General features: G+C 41.0%; 1 protein-coding gene across 1 annotated transcript in view; it reads right to left on the reverse strand.

Annotated features, from left to right (window-relative positions):
• LOC100483072 (diphosphoinositol polyphosphate phosphohydrolase 1) overlaps nt 1–14,840 on the reverse strand; it is a 115,830-nt gene that overhangs the window by 34,738 nt on the left and 66,252 nt on the right. The gene's annotated exons all lie outside the window — the stretch shown is intronic.

A 14,840-nucleotide genomic window follows, 5' to 3' on the forward strand; every position in this document is an offset into this window, starting at 1 on the left:
TTTACAATAAAATTCTTCTAATAAGGCAGTGAGTTTGAAAAATTTTTACAATATTGGGGAAAAAATGTCAATCCTAAAAATTTGCAGAAAAAATATTATTTTAGAATCTAAAAATAAGATACTATTCTTTCCATCTCAATTTGAGATTTCATAAAATATGCTAGAGAAGACAGCCACATTTTTTTTCAATTATGTGAGCATGTTTTGTTTTTTTTAAGCAACAAAAAATTAAATGAACCCAATGCCAAAAAAATAAATCTAGTTTCTCTCCTAACTATGTATTCAAAGTAACCTAAAAGTTCATTAGCTTGACTAGCATCCTCCTAATGAGGGTAATAGGGTGGAGCAGGAGTGGGGAGATAAGAGCCCAGGACTTCTGGAAACAGTCTTGTGTGGTCAGGTCATGTTCCACTGTGTGATTTCAGGACAAATTTTACTCCTCTTTTCTAGTAATAGTAGCTAATATTTGAGTTCTTACCAAATGTCTACGTATAAAACAAGTATTATCATGGCTCCTATGTTCTGGATAAGAAAATCAACGCTTAGAGATGATAAATAATTTGCCAATACCATCCATTAAGCAGCAGCACAAGGATGTGAACGTGGGTGACTGATTCGAAAGCCTGCGCACATACTAAATGTATTAACGCCCTCCTCATCTCTGCCGCTGAGACAATAAATTAGGACACCTTCTGGAGGGCAGGCAAGCTTATATAAATGGAACCTTCAACTGTTTTTTGAACTGAAAGGGTACTGTATAAATCTGCCTTCTAGCCTAGGAGAATCTGGAAAATCTGTTGGAAGGGCCGGCTTTAAAAAGGTTTTCTTAACAATAATCTAATCTTCATTATAAAGGCAGAACTGGCAATTTCAGTTTTAAATGACCAAAAAAATTCAATATTGTTAAATATCACCAGAAAGGTGATCTTGCTCTTTCTGAGCATTTAATATTGCATATTTTCAGCTGGCCCAACAGAGAAGAAGAGTTTATCTGAAAGCAGCAAGCAACTCCAATGACATTTCTCCCCCGCAATCTGCTGCTACATGGCACCAGGCCATTTTTATTTTAGCTTTTCTGATCAGTATACACAGTGGTTATCTTGTTGTTGGGTGGCATTAAAAGTTAATTTAAAAAACATAGACATTAAAAAATTACTCACTTAAATAACATAAAAGTGTTAGTATCTTTTATAAATATATATTCAAAAGGAAAAAAACCCTGAAGGCTTGAATGGTGTAGCTGTTTAACTGTGACCAAAAGTGCAGGTTTAAACCAGATAACCTCCTCATGTCCTTTTCAACAATGTAATTCTATGACCCTATAAAAATAATTTCTACTTAACATCATAGTCCCCATATAGACAGGCACACTCCGTCAGGTTTCTCAAGCCTGCGGATCTTCTCAGTGATGTCCTCACTCAGTTTTGCACCCAGAACTCTGCTGCTCGCACAGCCATAAATAGTTGATCATCTTTCCTTCAGCTCTCATAAATCTCAGCGAAAGTATGTCACAGAGGAGCTCTCGGTTGAAAACGATACTCTTCCTTCCTTAACTGCCTCACTCTCCATACTAAAAAGCCCTTTTGCATGTTTTTATGGCATACTGAGAAACCAAAACCTATCTGTTTTAGGGCCTGACGTGGAGCCCTGCACTCTCTCGACTGACGGAATAGGCTGTTCAGATGGCATCCCAGACTACCCAGTCACGCCCTCAAGTCACTCCTCAACCCAAAAGGGAATAAAGAGGAACAGAAATCAAGCCAAATGAACATTCAGAGGTATTCAAGGGATCTTCTAACAACTGCCGCCCCACTTGAAGGACAGGATTGTTCAGTGTGGCAGGATCAGCTGAGCAAAAAAGGCAGGTAGATGGATGAAAAACAGCATGTCACTTGGCACAGATATAAATGTACAGACCTGCTACTTACAGTATAAATAGATTATATCTGTTTTTTGAAACTGTTAATTTCGCGTCCTCAATATCACGACATTTCATCACCAATAAAAGGCAACTGCCATAGATATAAGCCATTAGGAAAAACCAACAGGATTGTCTCTCTCCTCCAGATTCAGTGTCTAGGGACTTGTCAATACCATGATTAGGGAAAAGAAACAGCAAGTACAAAGGCCCTAAGGGGAACATGGTCTGGCTTAGAGGAGCAGCAAGGGGGCTACTAGTATGCGTGGAGCAGTGAGCAAGGAGAGGTGAGAGATGAGGTCCAGAGGGAGCCAGATCATAGGCCATTATAATGGCTTCCTCTTAGAAAGTGACGTGATGTGTTGCAACCTGGTTTCTTTTAACAGGATCACTTTCTGTTGTGTTGAAAACAGACTGAAGGAGGTAAGAACTCGGGGAGAGGTGATAGTCACTTGGACCAAGGTGGTAGTAACAGAGATGATGGGAAGTCGTTGGCTTCAGGATATAAATGCATTCTGAAGGTAGAGCCAACAGGATTGGCTGGGAAACTAAATACTGGGTTTGAAAAACAAAAGAAATCAAGGATAACTCCTAGTTTTTTTGGTTAAGCAACTGAAAGGAAGGAGTCACATTCACTGAGATGGGGAAGACTACCGAAGGAGCAAGTTTAGAAGGTACTGGAATCATAGGTTTAGCTTTATATATATTAAGTTTTGGGTGCCTGGGTGGCTCAGTCCAAATGAAGTGTCTGCCTTCGGCTCAGGTCGTGATCTCAGGGTCCCGGGATCCAGTCTGCATCGGGCTCCCTGCTCAGCAGGAATCTGCTTCTCCCTCTACCCTTCCTCCCCGCTCGTGATCTCTCTTTCTCACTCTCTCAAATGAATGAATGAATGAATGAATGAATAAATAAATAAATAAATAAATAAATAAATAAATAAATAAATATAAAATAAAATAAAATAAAATCTTAAAAAAAAAAGTTTCAGCTGCCAGATGGACAACCAAATGGCAATACCAAGTAGGCAGGTTAAGGAAAGCAGTGGTTGGGGCGCCTGAGTGGCTCGGTCGTTAAGCGTCTGCCTTCGGCTCAGGGCGTGATCCCAGCGTTATGGGATCGAGCCCCGCATCAGGCTCCTCTGCTGGGAGCCTGCTTCTTCCTCTCCCACTCCCGCTGCTTGTGTTCCCTCTCTCGCTGGCTGTCTCTCTGTCAAATAAATAAATAAAATCTTAAAAAAAAAAAAAAAAAAGGAAAGCAGTGGTTGGGGATGAATGTGCATCTAACTACCCACCCACTCACCACCTCCCAGATTCAAAACCTTGAGACTGAGCCGCATCACCAAGGAGGAGATGGAAGACAGACAAGGAAAGAAATGAAAAAGGACAACTCCAGGACATTCAAACTTAAGGGAGGAATCTGCAAAGACACTCAGATGCAGGAGAAAAATCATTCAACATTGTTTTCCCCAGCAGTATCCTGCTCCCAGCCTTTGCTTCTTCCAGCTAAGGCCCCAGGCATCGTGGACCATGTCTGAATCCATGTCTCACAGAGACTGTGAGAGAACATGGTTAGTCTTGTTTGTGAGGCAACAATAAATAACACCGTTTCTAAAGTCACAACTGTCCACATAACCAACAAAAGAGTTCATATAAATTATTCTGACAGCAATGTTATTTAGTTCTCAGGCTGATGAGCACATTGATGTTTTTTCACGGATCACTTCTACTCATACTCCTTTAAAGATTAATTTAGGCATCTGGAAACAGCAAACTGCCTGAATGATCTCCATGTGAATCAATCCGTTTCTCAGCTACCTTATCTTCACTAATCATTTTAATTAAAATCTAAAAAAAATTCGAAGAATAGCAAGATCAGGTTGCAAAGCTAAAAATAAACTTGCATCAAAAAGACTAAAACAAAAACCTAACTGAAGCTTCGCTGGCTACCATGATTACCACCAGACATGGCACTTTCTTGCAGGAGAAGACAATACAGAACAGAATTTCAGAAAGTCTAATTTTAACCTCTCTTAGCTTAAATATATCCCTTTAGAATTCTGTGGGGGATTGTGGCTATACTGTTAAGCACTTTAAATACTGACTTTCACAACTGCTCGATGGCTTCACATTCTTGCCCAGACTCTGGACGAAGTGATGGGGTTGTAAGAAACAAAAACACAGAAATTTAGATAAAGCAAAATTTCCCATGGGCTTCCTATTCCCACTGCGCTCCCCAGTTTCTTTTCTTTTTTTTTTTTTTAAAGATTTTTTTTTTTTTAAAGATTTTATTTATTTATTCATTCGACAGAGATAGAGACAGCCAGCGAAAGAGGGAACACAAGCAGGGGGAGTGGGAGAGGAAGAAGCAGGCTCATAGCGGAGGAGCCTGATGTGGGGCTCGATCCCACAACGCCGGGATCATGCCCTGAGCCGAAGGCAGACGCCCAACCACTGTGCCACCCAGGCGCCCCTTTTTTTTTTAAAGATTTTATTTATTTGACACAGAGACAGCCAGTGAGGGAGACAGCCAGTGAGAGAGAGACAAGCAGTGGGAGTGGGAGAGGAAGAAGCAGGCTCCCAGCAGAGGAGCCTGATGTGGGGCTTGATCCCAGAACGCCGAGATCACGCCCTGAGCCGAAGGCAGACGCTTAACGACTGCGCCACCCAGGAGCCCCTGCCCTCCCCAGTTTCTAATCAGTTTCGTGGTTTTCTTTCCAGCCTCCACTCAAAGTATTTACATACATTACATATATGCACATCTACAAATGCGTTTTCATTTTACACAAATCAATCATACTTGCCATTTCATCTCACTAAATGTCTGAGAGGTCTCCATGTTGGGATATGTAGATTTCCTTTGTTATTTTTAAACTGCTGGATGATAATACGTAATATGAATGTGCCACAACTGAGGTAATCATTCTCCTATTGATGGGAACTTAGATCGTTTCTGGTTTTTGCTATTGCACATTAAAGCTGGGATGAACCTCCTGCACGTGCTTCTCTGTGCTTGTGAATAAGCACTTCTCCACAGGTACTTAGAAGCAAAAATGCAGGGCTCAAATATGAACCAAAAGACACCGAAAGTTAGTCACAAGATTTGGTCAAGGTCTCTAAGCCCATGGGTAAGAGAGGAGGGAGAAGAGGTGGGAAAACAGAAAATGAGAGCAAAGAGAGAAGTTAGAAAACCCTGCCTCCTCTTTTTTATTCTCTATTTCTTATGAACCTGCAGTTCACTTTTCATGTCTGATATGAGAAGATACCATTGAGAAGCTTACAGTCAAGCTGAAAGGCTGACAAACAAAAACACACAGAAGTTGAAATACACCAAAATGTTACCAGTGAGGAGTATGAAAAATTAAAATTTGTTCCTTTTACTTTTCTGTTTTGCAAAATGTCCACATTAAGAATACACAGGAAAAACATACTTGAAACTTACATTACAATGGGATGGTGGGAAAAGCACCTATGTATCAGCCTTGAAAGTCATGAAAGCTTCCATAAAATGAAGCGACTGCACTGAAAACTCAAAGAAGTGTGCCCAGGTGGCAAAGGGACAGGGTGAGCTTTCTAGCTGGAGGGAATTACATATACATATCAGATATGTGGTATGTCCTGAAATGGAAAGCACTTGCAATGACTGGTGTACAGTGTCCAAAACAGTATAGACATTTTAATTTAAGTAATCCCTAAACCGTACATGGAGCTGAACTCAAGACCCAAAGATCAAGAGTCGCATGCTCTTCCAACCGAGCCAGCCAGGCGCCCCGAAAACAGTACAGACATTTTTTTTAAAGCATTTATTTATTAGAGAGAGTGGTGCTCCTGGGTAGCTCAGTCAGTTAAGCATCTACCTTTGGCTCAGCTCATGATCTCGGAATCCTGGGACAGAGTCCTGCATCAGGCTCCCTGCTCAGTGAGGAGTCTGCTTCTCCCTCTCCCCCTCCCCCTGCTCATGCTCTCTCTCTCTCTCAAATACATAAATAAAATCTTAAAGAAAGAGATTTATTTATTAGAGACAGAAAGACAGAGAGAGAGAGACCGGGCAGAGGAGCAGAGGGGGAGGGACAAGCAGACTCCGTGCAGAGCTCGATGGGCTCAATCCCATGACCCTGAGATCATGACCTGAGTCAAAATCAAGAGTCAGATGATTAACCGAATAAGCCACCCAAGCACCCCCAGTATAGACATTTTTAAGGCTCTTAATACATGCTGCCTCCTTCATCATCATGGATAGAATTAGTTTTTTAAATCTTGGCTAATTTGATAGAAGCAAGATACCAGCTTATTTTAACTGGCATTTATCAGATGACTCGTGGGACGGAATATGTCTTTTTTTCACTTACCATTTCCTCTGCACTTAGAAGTGGGAAAGCCCAGAGAAGAACTACTTTTCTTTGATCATTATTTTTCCCTCTCCATTCCATGAGTTTGCAGGTCACTGAGCAGTACCACACATTCACCAAGGTACCCAAGTCCTAGAACCTTCCTAACTGTGAACTCCTCTGCCAGGATGTGGCGGCTCTCCACCACCCTGCTGTACTCATAACGTGTTCTTTCCTTCTACATCATCTGCCATGTTCAGAACACGAGTCCCAACCCTAACCGGGCCTACAGCAGGAACCTGACAAATAGTTACCAATTAAGAATGAGTCACTAAGCAACTGGGATCTGGAGGACAGAAGGAACTCCCAGACCATTCAACAGAGAGATTTTCCACAAGTGCGACTGTCTCCAAGGGCACTGTGGAAATGTACGAGTGTTTCTGGTTGTCAGGATGACTGGAGGGCACCACTAGCACTTTGTAGGAAGAGACCAGAAATGCTGCACAACCTGCAATAAGAAGGCTGGTCTCGCCCAAGAACTCTCCTGCATGACTTTTCAAACTCCCACTACACATTTCTGTGGTAGAAAACCTGGTTTTCGGGGCACCTGGGTGGCTCAGTTGGCTAAGCCTCTGACTTCGGCTCAGGTCACGATCCCAGAGTACTGGGATCGAGCCCCACGTCGGGCTTCCGGCTCAGGGGGATCCTGCTTCTCTCCCTCCTCCACACTCCTGCTCTCTCTCGCTTTCTCTGTCTCTCTCTCTCTCTCTCAAATAAATTAAAAAAATCTTTAAAAAAAAAAAAAAGAAAAGAAAACCTGGTTTTCATGATCTGAGCCTAGAATCCAAATGACAAGGTTGAGAACCACTCCAACCTAAACACTTGCAAATGCAGGAGGACAGGTAGAGAATGGCACAAGTGCACACCCTACACCATGCCTCCAACCCCATCGACGCACACAGTGGAGGACATCTACAGACCAAAATCCACCCAGAAGCAATGCAAAACCTCCTACTCAGCTCTTAGGTTCTATTTCCTAACTTACTTTACTATTCCTATGCCTGCAAGTGGTCCCCAAATGGGGTAAAGAAGGGTTATATTAGGTAACTGTCCCTCATGTAAAGCAAACTATAACCCAGGCTTACAAACAGAAGATAAGTGATACCTCCCTGCTGGTACCAATTAGCTCCTCTTTAGTATCATCTTGTCATTTACTACCAATTCAACCAACCCAGATTCAATCCCGAAATAATCCAAATTAGCACCAGCGGCTGATTCTACCCAAGTGCCCCTCCCTAAAATTGTCAGGTTCACGTTAAATAGCTTAGAGCATACTGTCAGGTTCCTAATACTTCCCCTGAAAGTACCAATGATGCAAATACATTCATATTATTTTATAATATGAAAAAGCAAATAATGTTATTAGAAACCAATAACAATATTAGAATGTTATTAAAAACCAACATCTTAAAAGAGATAATACAAATAAAAGGGGAAAAAAACCCTTGTAATGTTAAATTTGAAGTGGAAATATTAACATGAAATCATGATTTTTCTTTTTTAATATGCTTTCTATTACTGTCTACTAAAAGGGCCTAGGAGCTCATGACATCCCAGCATCAGTAAGCACACCAAGCACCAACTTTGGTTGCAAAATAACATTCTCCACTAAAAGGAAACTCTCTGAAATAGCTGACAATAGGACTGGGACAGGAAAATTCAAGCTGAGCTTGGGAATAACTTTACTGAATTTACAGAGCAAGGAAGGACTCAAGAGTACATAGGAGGCTGCCTGAAAGGGTACACACTGACCAAATCTGAGACAATTAAAGCAAAGAGAAGAAGACTGTAACTGATCCTAATACAATGAAAAAAAATTAAGATCCATGAGCCTAGAGGGGTATTTTAAAGTAAGAAGAAATGGGGCACCTGGATGGCTCAGTCGGTTAAGTGTCCAAGTCTTGATCTCAGCTCAGGTCTTGATCTCAGAGTCTTGAGTTCAAGCCCCTCGCTGGGCTCCGCACTGGGCATGGAGCCTACTTCAAAAATAAAATAAAATAAGAAGAAAAAAATGGGAAGGTGGGGAGCAAGGAAGGGGAAAAAAGCTTTCCCTTACAGAAGAATTTCAGCTAATTTAAAAAAATTAGAACATTATTGTGCTTTAGTCTCTCCTGTAAGGATCTACTTGGTAAGGATCATCAGATGCTAAAACTACTAGTTGAAAGGCTGTTCATACAGTGTGGAAGGTGTATGAATTACTCAATAGATCACTCAGCAATTCTGCTGCATAGGTAGACGCCCTGCTACAATGGAGACATCTGTCAGTAACGACCTGATCAAACATTTTATCACTAATGGCCAGGCAACCTGACATTATGTGTCTCCTGATGTTAAATATTAGGAAGCATGTGGCATCACCTATGCAGCAACCTATCAAGAAATGTCTATCCTAAATCTTATCAAGCCTCTAGCCTTGTGCTGTTTAATACGATGGCCATTATCCACATGCAGCTAAGGAGCAGTTGAGATGTAGCTAGCGTGACTGAGGAAATGAATTTAAAATTTTGATTTTAGGGGCGCCTGGGTGGCTCAGTCGGTTAAATGTCTGCCTTCAGCTCAGGTCATGATCCCAGGGTGCTGGGATAGAGCCCTATGTGGGGCTCCCTGCTCAGGAGGGAGCCTGCTTCTCCCTCTTCCTGAGCCCCTTCCCCGCTCGTGTACTCTCGCTCGCTCTAAATAAAATCTTAAAAAATTTTTTTTTATTTTAAGTAGCCATATACGGCTGGCTGGTGGCTACTACACTGGACGGTGCACATACATAATTTCAGAAAAGTTCTACTTGACAGCCTTGCTCTAAACGAAGCTGCTAGAAATACAGGGGATAAGGAAGCAAGTTATAAAGGACACCAAGAAGAAACAATTAAACAAAACCAGAACGTGAGATACTCTATTAGACAACTACCCTGGACTCTTTTTTTTTTTTTTTTTTGTAGGGTAGAGAGAGAGAGAGACAGACAGACATTATGGAATTATTAATTTTCTTAGGTGTGATAATGGTATGTGGTAATGTGGGGAACTGGCTTTACTCTGGCATGCTGAAGAACAGAACTGAGAAGTGATATGTCATAATACGTACAACTTCTTTTCAATGGCATAGCCAAAAAAAAAAAGAGTATGTATAAAGATAAAGCAAAAAGTCAACAGATATATTATCTAGAAGTATACAGTGTTTTACTATTTAAAATTTTTTCTTTTATGTTTGAAAAATATGATTAAAATGTTGAGGAAAATACAGCCAGCCGTGGAATTATGGCAATATACTGTCTTCTTTGTGCTTTCTGGATTTTCGTTCTGCTAGGAACATGAATTATTTTTATAATCAGAAAAACGGTGAGCTAGAGTAGTCACCAGTTTAATCAAATAATCAATCTGGCTATACTAACAACCTCACTAAGTGCTACAAGGAGCACACAAAAGCCCTCACTTTCAGAGCACTGTTCAGTAATCCCTACACCTAATATGGGGCTCGAACTCACGACCTTGAGATCAAGAGCCGCATGCTCCACTGACTAAGCCAGCCAGGTGTCCCCTCAGCATTGCTCAGATTATACTGTTTCTATTTTTAAGTTTTCAAATTTTACAGACCACTCTAATGGAAATTCATAGTCTAAAGCACCTATATATTTAAACTAAAATGCTCACTAACACAAATACGTAGTAACATTTTGAAAACCACTTTTCATAAAGCTGAGAGTAATCTATTCAGTATCTTTACAAAAGCCAAAATGATAGCCACTAAAAATTGTCAATCATTTTAAGGTTGACTCTAGAAGTAATCATGGAAGTAACCCAGGAGGAGCCATTTCCCATTTCGTAACAGTGGAGAGGTGCCCTCCTCGGAAAGAAGAGAGGCCTCCTTGCTCTAGGGCCAGAGTTGAATTACACTCTTGGCCACGTGAGCACAGAGCAAAAGCTGAGCACAGGGATTAGCACAACGCGCCTCAGCCAGGCCCTTTACTGGAGGCGGTTTCTATGCCAAGGTCTCCTTTCATCCCTGAACTGTAACTGAGAGGAAAGGCCCTTTCCAAGTTCTCAGCTGCCAGAAACAGGAGATTCAGTACGGATTTACTTAAGGGCCTTTGCCAGCGATCTGCAGGATTCATTCTGTCCTCTAACATAAAACAGCCTCACACGGGCTTCCACACTAAAACATGGTATGCTTTCTCTGCTCGTTTTATATATTCAAAATTATTTTTTCTAAGGAAAAGCTCTTCTTTTACTGCCTTTTTGTATATATGCTTTCTTAGGAGATCAGAATAAAGATGCTTCCACACACAAAATTATATGTCCATACTAGGTAAACAAAAATTTCCTGAAAGTTTTCATCACTGAACATTTCCTACTAAATTCTTTAAAGGGGGGGGGCACTCCTTGGTGGCTCAGTCAGTTGACTGTTCAACTCTTGATTTTTGGCTCAGGTCATGATTTCAGGGTTGTGAGATGGAGCCCAGGGTCGGGCTCTGTACTGGGTGTGGATGGAGCCTGTTTGGGATTTTCTCCTTCCCTCTCCCTCTGCCCCCTACCTAAAAAAAATTATTTAAAAGGAATGAATTATCAGAATAAGATGTTTTAAGAGACATGATGATTCTTGCATTCTATAATGCTGTGACCAAATGAGCTAAGAGTATCTTCTTCCCCAAGTAAAAATAAAGACTCGGTAGTACTTAACAAAAACACAATCTGTCTTAAAGAAAGTGGAATCCAAAATATCGTTGTACTTCATAGTTTCTTCCTCAAGATATGAATATAGCTGGCACATAATAAGCACTTACGGCTATTTTCTGACCAACTTATTTCAAAAATGTTCAAATTATATAGAAAAATTCTTTGCCTATTTTTATACCTATTTTTAAGATAAATCTATAGGTGCACATAGCCATACATATACCTTATTATTAATAACTCATATTCATGTAATTTTAAATTTCTTAAAAATTAAATCCTGGAAATTCGGAGAACAGTATTTAAATGAAACCTGCTTTTCAACAAATTAGATTGATTTATGGTCTTCTCTCCTGATTTATAGTACGTCTGGATGTATTTTCTCATATTAACATTTTCATTAAACAGTGAAATACTGCCAAGATTACAAACCTTTATTTGCTTTTACTTATCACTTAGGAGACTGAAAAATAAAAAAACTGTCTTCTTCAAAGAGGCTGAAGCTTATCACTTTACAGTTGAAAATAAAGTAAAAATCTGAAACACAACTCATTTACTTCATTAAGAACACATGTTTTGGTTGTTTTATTTTTCCCTAAACTTCCTAAGATTTATTTATTTTTATTTGGGAGAGAGAGAGACAATCTCCAGCAGACGCCCTGCTGAGCACAGAGCCCAATGTGGGGCTCAATTCCATGACCTTGAGATCATGACCTGAGCAGAAACCAAGAGTTAGATGCTCAACTGACTGAGCCACCCAGGCAGGCCTGGTTGTTTTTCATTATGGACCTTTCAGTATTACTACTGTTGTTTTAATCCATATGCATGTATTATTTTGATTAACATTTTGGAAACAATTTTTAAGAATTAGTTGCCTAGGGGTGCCTGGGTTGCTCAGTCGGTTAAGCCTCCAACTCTTGATTTTGGCTCAGGTCATCATCTCAGGGTCAATGAGATCAAGGTCCACTTCAGGCTCCGCACTAGGTGTGGAGCCTACTTAAGATCCTCCCTTTCCCTCTCCCTCTGCCCCTCCCCCACCTCCCACCCCGTGTGCTTCTCTATCTCTGTCTTTAAAAAAAAAAAATTAGGGGTGCCTGGGTGGCTCAGTCAGTTAAGCATTTGCCTTCAGCTCAGGTTGTGATCTCAGAGTCCTCCTGACCAGAGCAGGCTCTCCCCACATGGTTACAGCTACACTGCACGCCAACTGCTTATCCACTTCCTTACAAGCTCATGAGCTGGAGGACCCCTGGTCTATGACATTACTTCCCCACCTTTTACCGATCTCGTTAAACTGATTTAAAATATTCTTAATATAGTCTGATATGTATTTTGTCATTAAAATCTGGGATTTAAAAAGAATCATGTTGTTTCCCTAATAAATTCTGTGATACCCTATCCCTACCTTCCATTCACAACAGTTCAGGCCGAGGCCAAAAAATAAAGATAAAAATACAACACAGTCACACAGCGCCTTCATGTTTTTCTCCGCCCCAAATAGAGTCAAACACTTATGACCTAAAGAGAAAGGGTGACAAAACAGTATCTTAAATTATTTCCAAGTAGTTATAGGCTTTTTAAATGTTCTACTTGTGTATAACAAGAGCCATGAAATACTGCTTCTCTGTTAAGAGACATTCCTGAGGCTCCATATGGAGCTTTCTAGTCGCCAGGACACATACATTAGAGAGAAAAACCTTTTTTTTTTTTTTTTTTTTTTTTTTTGCAGAGACAGGGAACACACAGTACAAGAACTGGGATAAGAAGATATAAATTTTTAAAAAAGATTTTATTTATTTATTTGAGAGAGACAGAGACAAAGAGAAAGAAAAAGAGCACGAGCAGGGTGGGGGGCAGCAGAGGGGCAGAGGGAGAGGGAGAAGCAGACTCCCACTGAGCAGGGAGCCCAATGCAAGGCTTGATTCCAGGACCCCGAGATCATGACCTGACCAAAGTCAGATACTTAAGCTACTGACTCACCCAGGTGCCCCAAGAAGATACAGATTTTTATGGGGCTCCTGGGTGGCTCAGGCAATTAGGCGTCTGACTCTTGATTACAGCTCAGGTCATGATCTCAGGGGCGTGAAATTGAGCCCTGTGTCGGGCTCCGTGCTGAGGAGCCTGCTTAGGATTCTCTCTCTCCCTCTGCCCTCCCCAAACCCCCCTCCGTCGGCTTGTGCACATGCTCTCTTTAAAAAAAAAAAATATATATATATATAGAGAGAGAGAGAGAGAGAGAGAGATTTTAAAAATAAAGTTCACTACAGCATCTTCCATGATTTCAAGAAGGGTCACAATAAATTCTTGATAGGATGATGTAAGATCAGTAATAAACAACAAAGCACCTCTGTACTCTTGAGGCAAATGTGACCCCTGATATTGTATTAAGGCACCTAGCCGTTCAAAAACACTTTCCCAAATGAAGGTGAATTAAGTCAAATGTGCTGTGACATTTTTACTTTTTTGTACAGTGTATTAAAAACTTGAGAAAGGGCAGCAAGAAGTACAGGGAAGTATAGGAAGACCTCACTAAACTAAGAAATTTCCGAGGTGGTGAGTTTATATGGCAAAGCAGCAGGTGGAGAAGAGCCAGAGGAGGAGCAGACAAGTGTGCTATTATGGCACAAGTGAGAAAGTCGGAGAGCAAGCTACACTTTTTTTAAGCTGTGCCTATGTCACAGATTCATGATCAGGCTGCCTACGGATACTTGATGGTGTGTGGGAAATGGCTCCATGGGCACAGGCCTTGTCCAGGCGTGAAGCAGCAGATAAAAGGAACTGGCATTTGGCCATACATTTTCCATTGTCATCACTGACTACATTTCTCTGAAGGCAGAAGGCACCCATCTTTGTCATCCTTGAAGAGGATGCCGTAGAAGGTATGCACATATTTTTCTCCCGATTCTGTTTTCGGATGTTCTTTATCTTGGTGATAAAGCTCTGGGTTCGCCAGAGGTGAGAATGGGGAATAAAACAGAATACAGAATGCTCTCAGATCGTTTCTCTCTCTTTCCCTGTCAGCCAACAGTTTTACCTTTCCTACTGAATTAGCAAGAAAGAATAGCTCTGAAAACTACACAAAGAGGTGCTTTTCTTTTTGATTACAGAGGGTGTCACATGGCTGGCTCACACCAGCCTTTGCTGCCCTGGGTTGGAGATGCACTGTTACCAAGGCCCCTGGGTGGCCCTGGGAGACAGCCTCGGCCCTCTCACCCTCTGAGAGGTCACTATAATAGGATTCTGACCATAAGCAGCTAAAACACGGAGGCCAGTTTCTGAAATGGAGTATTTTAGCTCTTGAAATGTGACTGCCAATGTTTCAAGTGCTACAGATTTATCAGTTTCTGAAATTCAGTCAATATGCTGGAAATTTTTAAGCTGGGTTAAACAAAGCTTCCGAACAGATTGAGTTTAATAGTATCTTGGTCCAACAAGGCCATGACAGACTACTTAATAATTTTACTCCATTCATGTTCATACAGAACATTTTTCTAGTAATAAAATAAATATATGTTCAATGCAGAAAACGTGATGGTCTCTGAGCTAACCCAAAGATAGCTACTGTGAACATTTGGTAGACATTCGTTCAAGGAGCATAGCATCTAGAGGTGTGTGTGATGAGACTAGATGTTCTGGATTTAAATCGTACCTTGAGCACACCTAGCTGAGCACAACTGTGTGGACAAATTACTTAATCTCACCAAACCTGTTTTTTCTCACCCATGAAATGCAGATAGTAACAGTTCCACCATCTTATAGGGTCTGGAGAGGAGTAAATGAGGCAACATTTGCAAAATGCTGAGAACAGAACTTGGCACATAGTAGGTGTACAAGCTGTGTTACTTATTTTTTCTACACAAATAGACACAAACATTTCTTTC

This window comes from Ailuropoda melanoleuca, chromosome 5, assembly GCF_002007445.2.
Source record: "Ailuropoda melanoleuca isolate Jingjing chromosome 5, ASM200744v2, whole genome shotgun sequence".
Taxonomy (NCBI): Eukaryota; Metazoa; Chordata; class Mammalia; order Carnivora; family Ursidae; genus Ailuropoda; species Ailuropoda melanoleuca.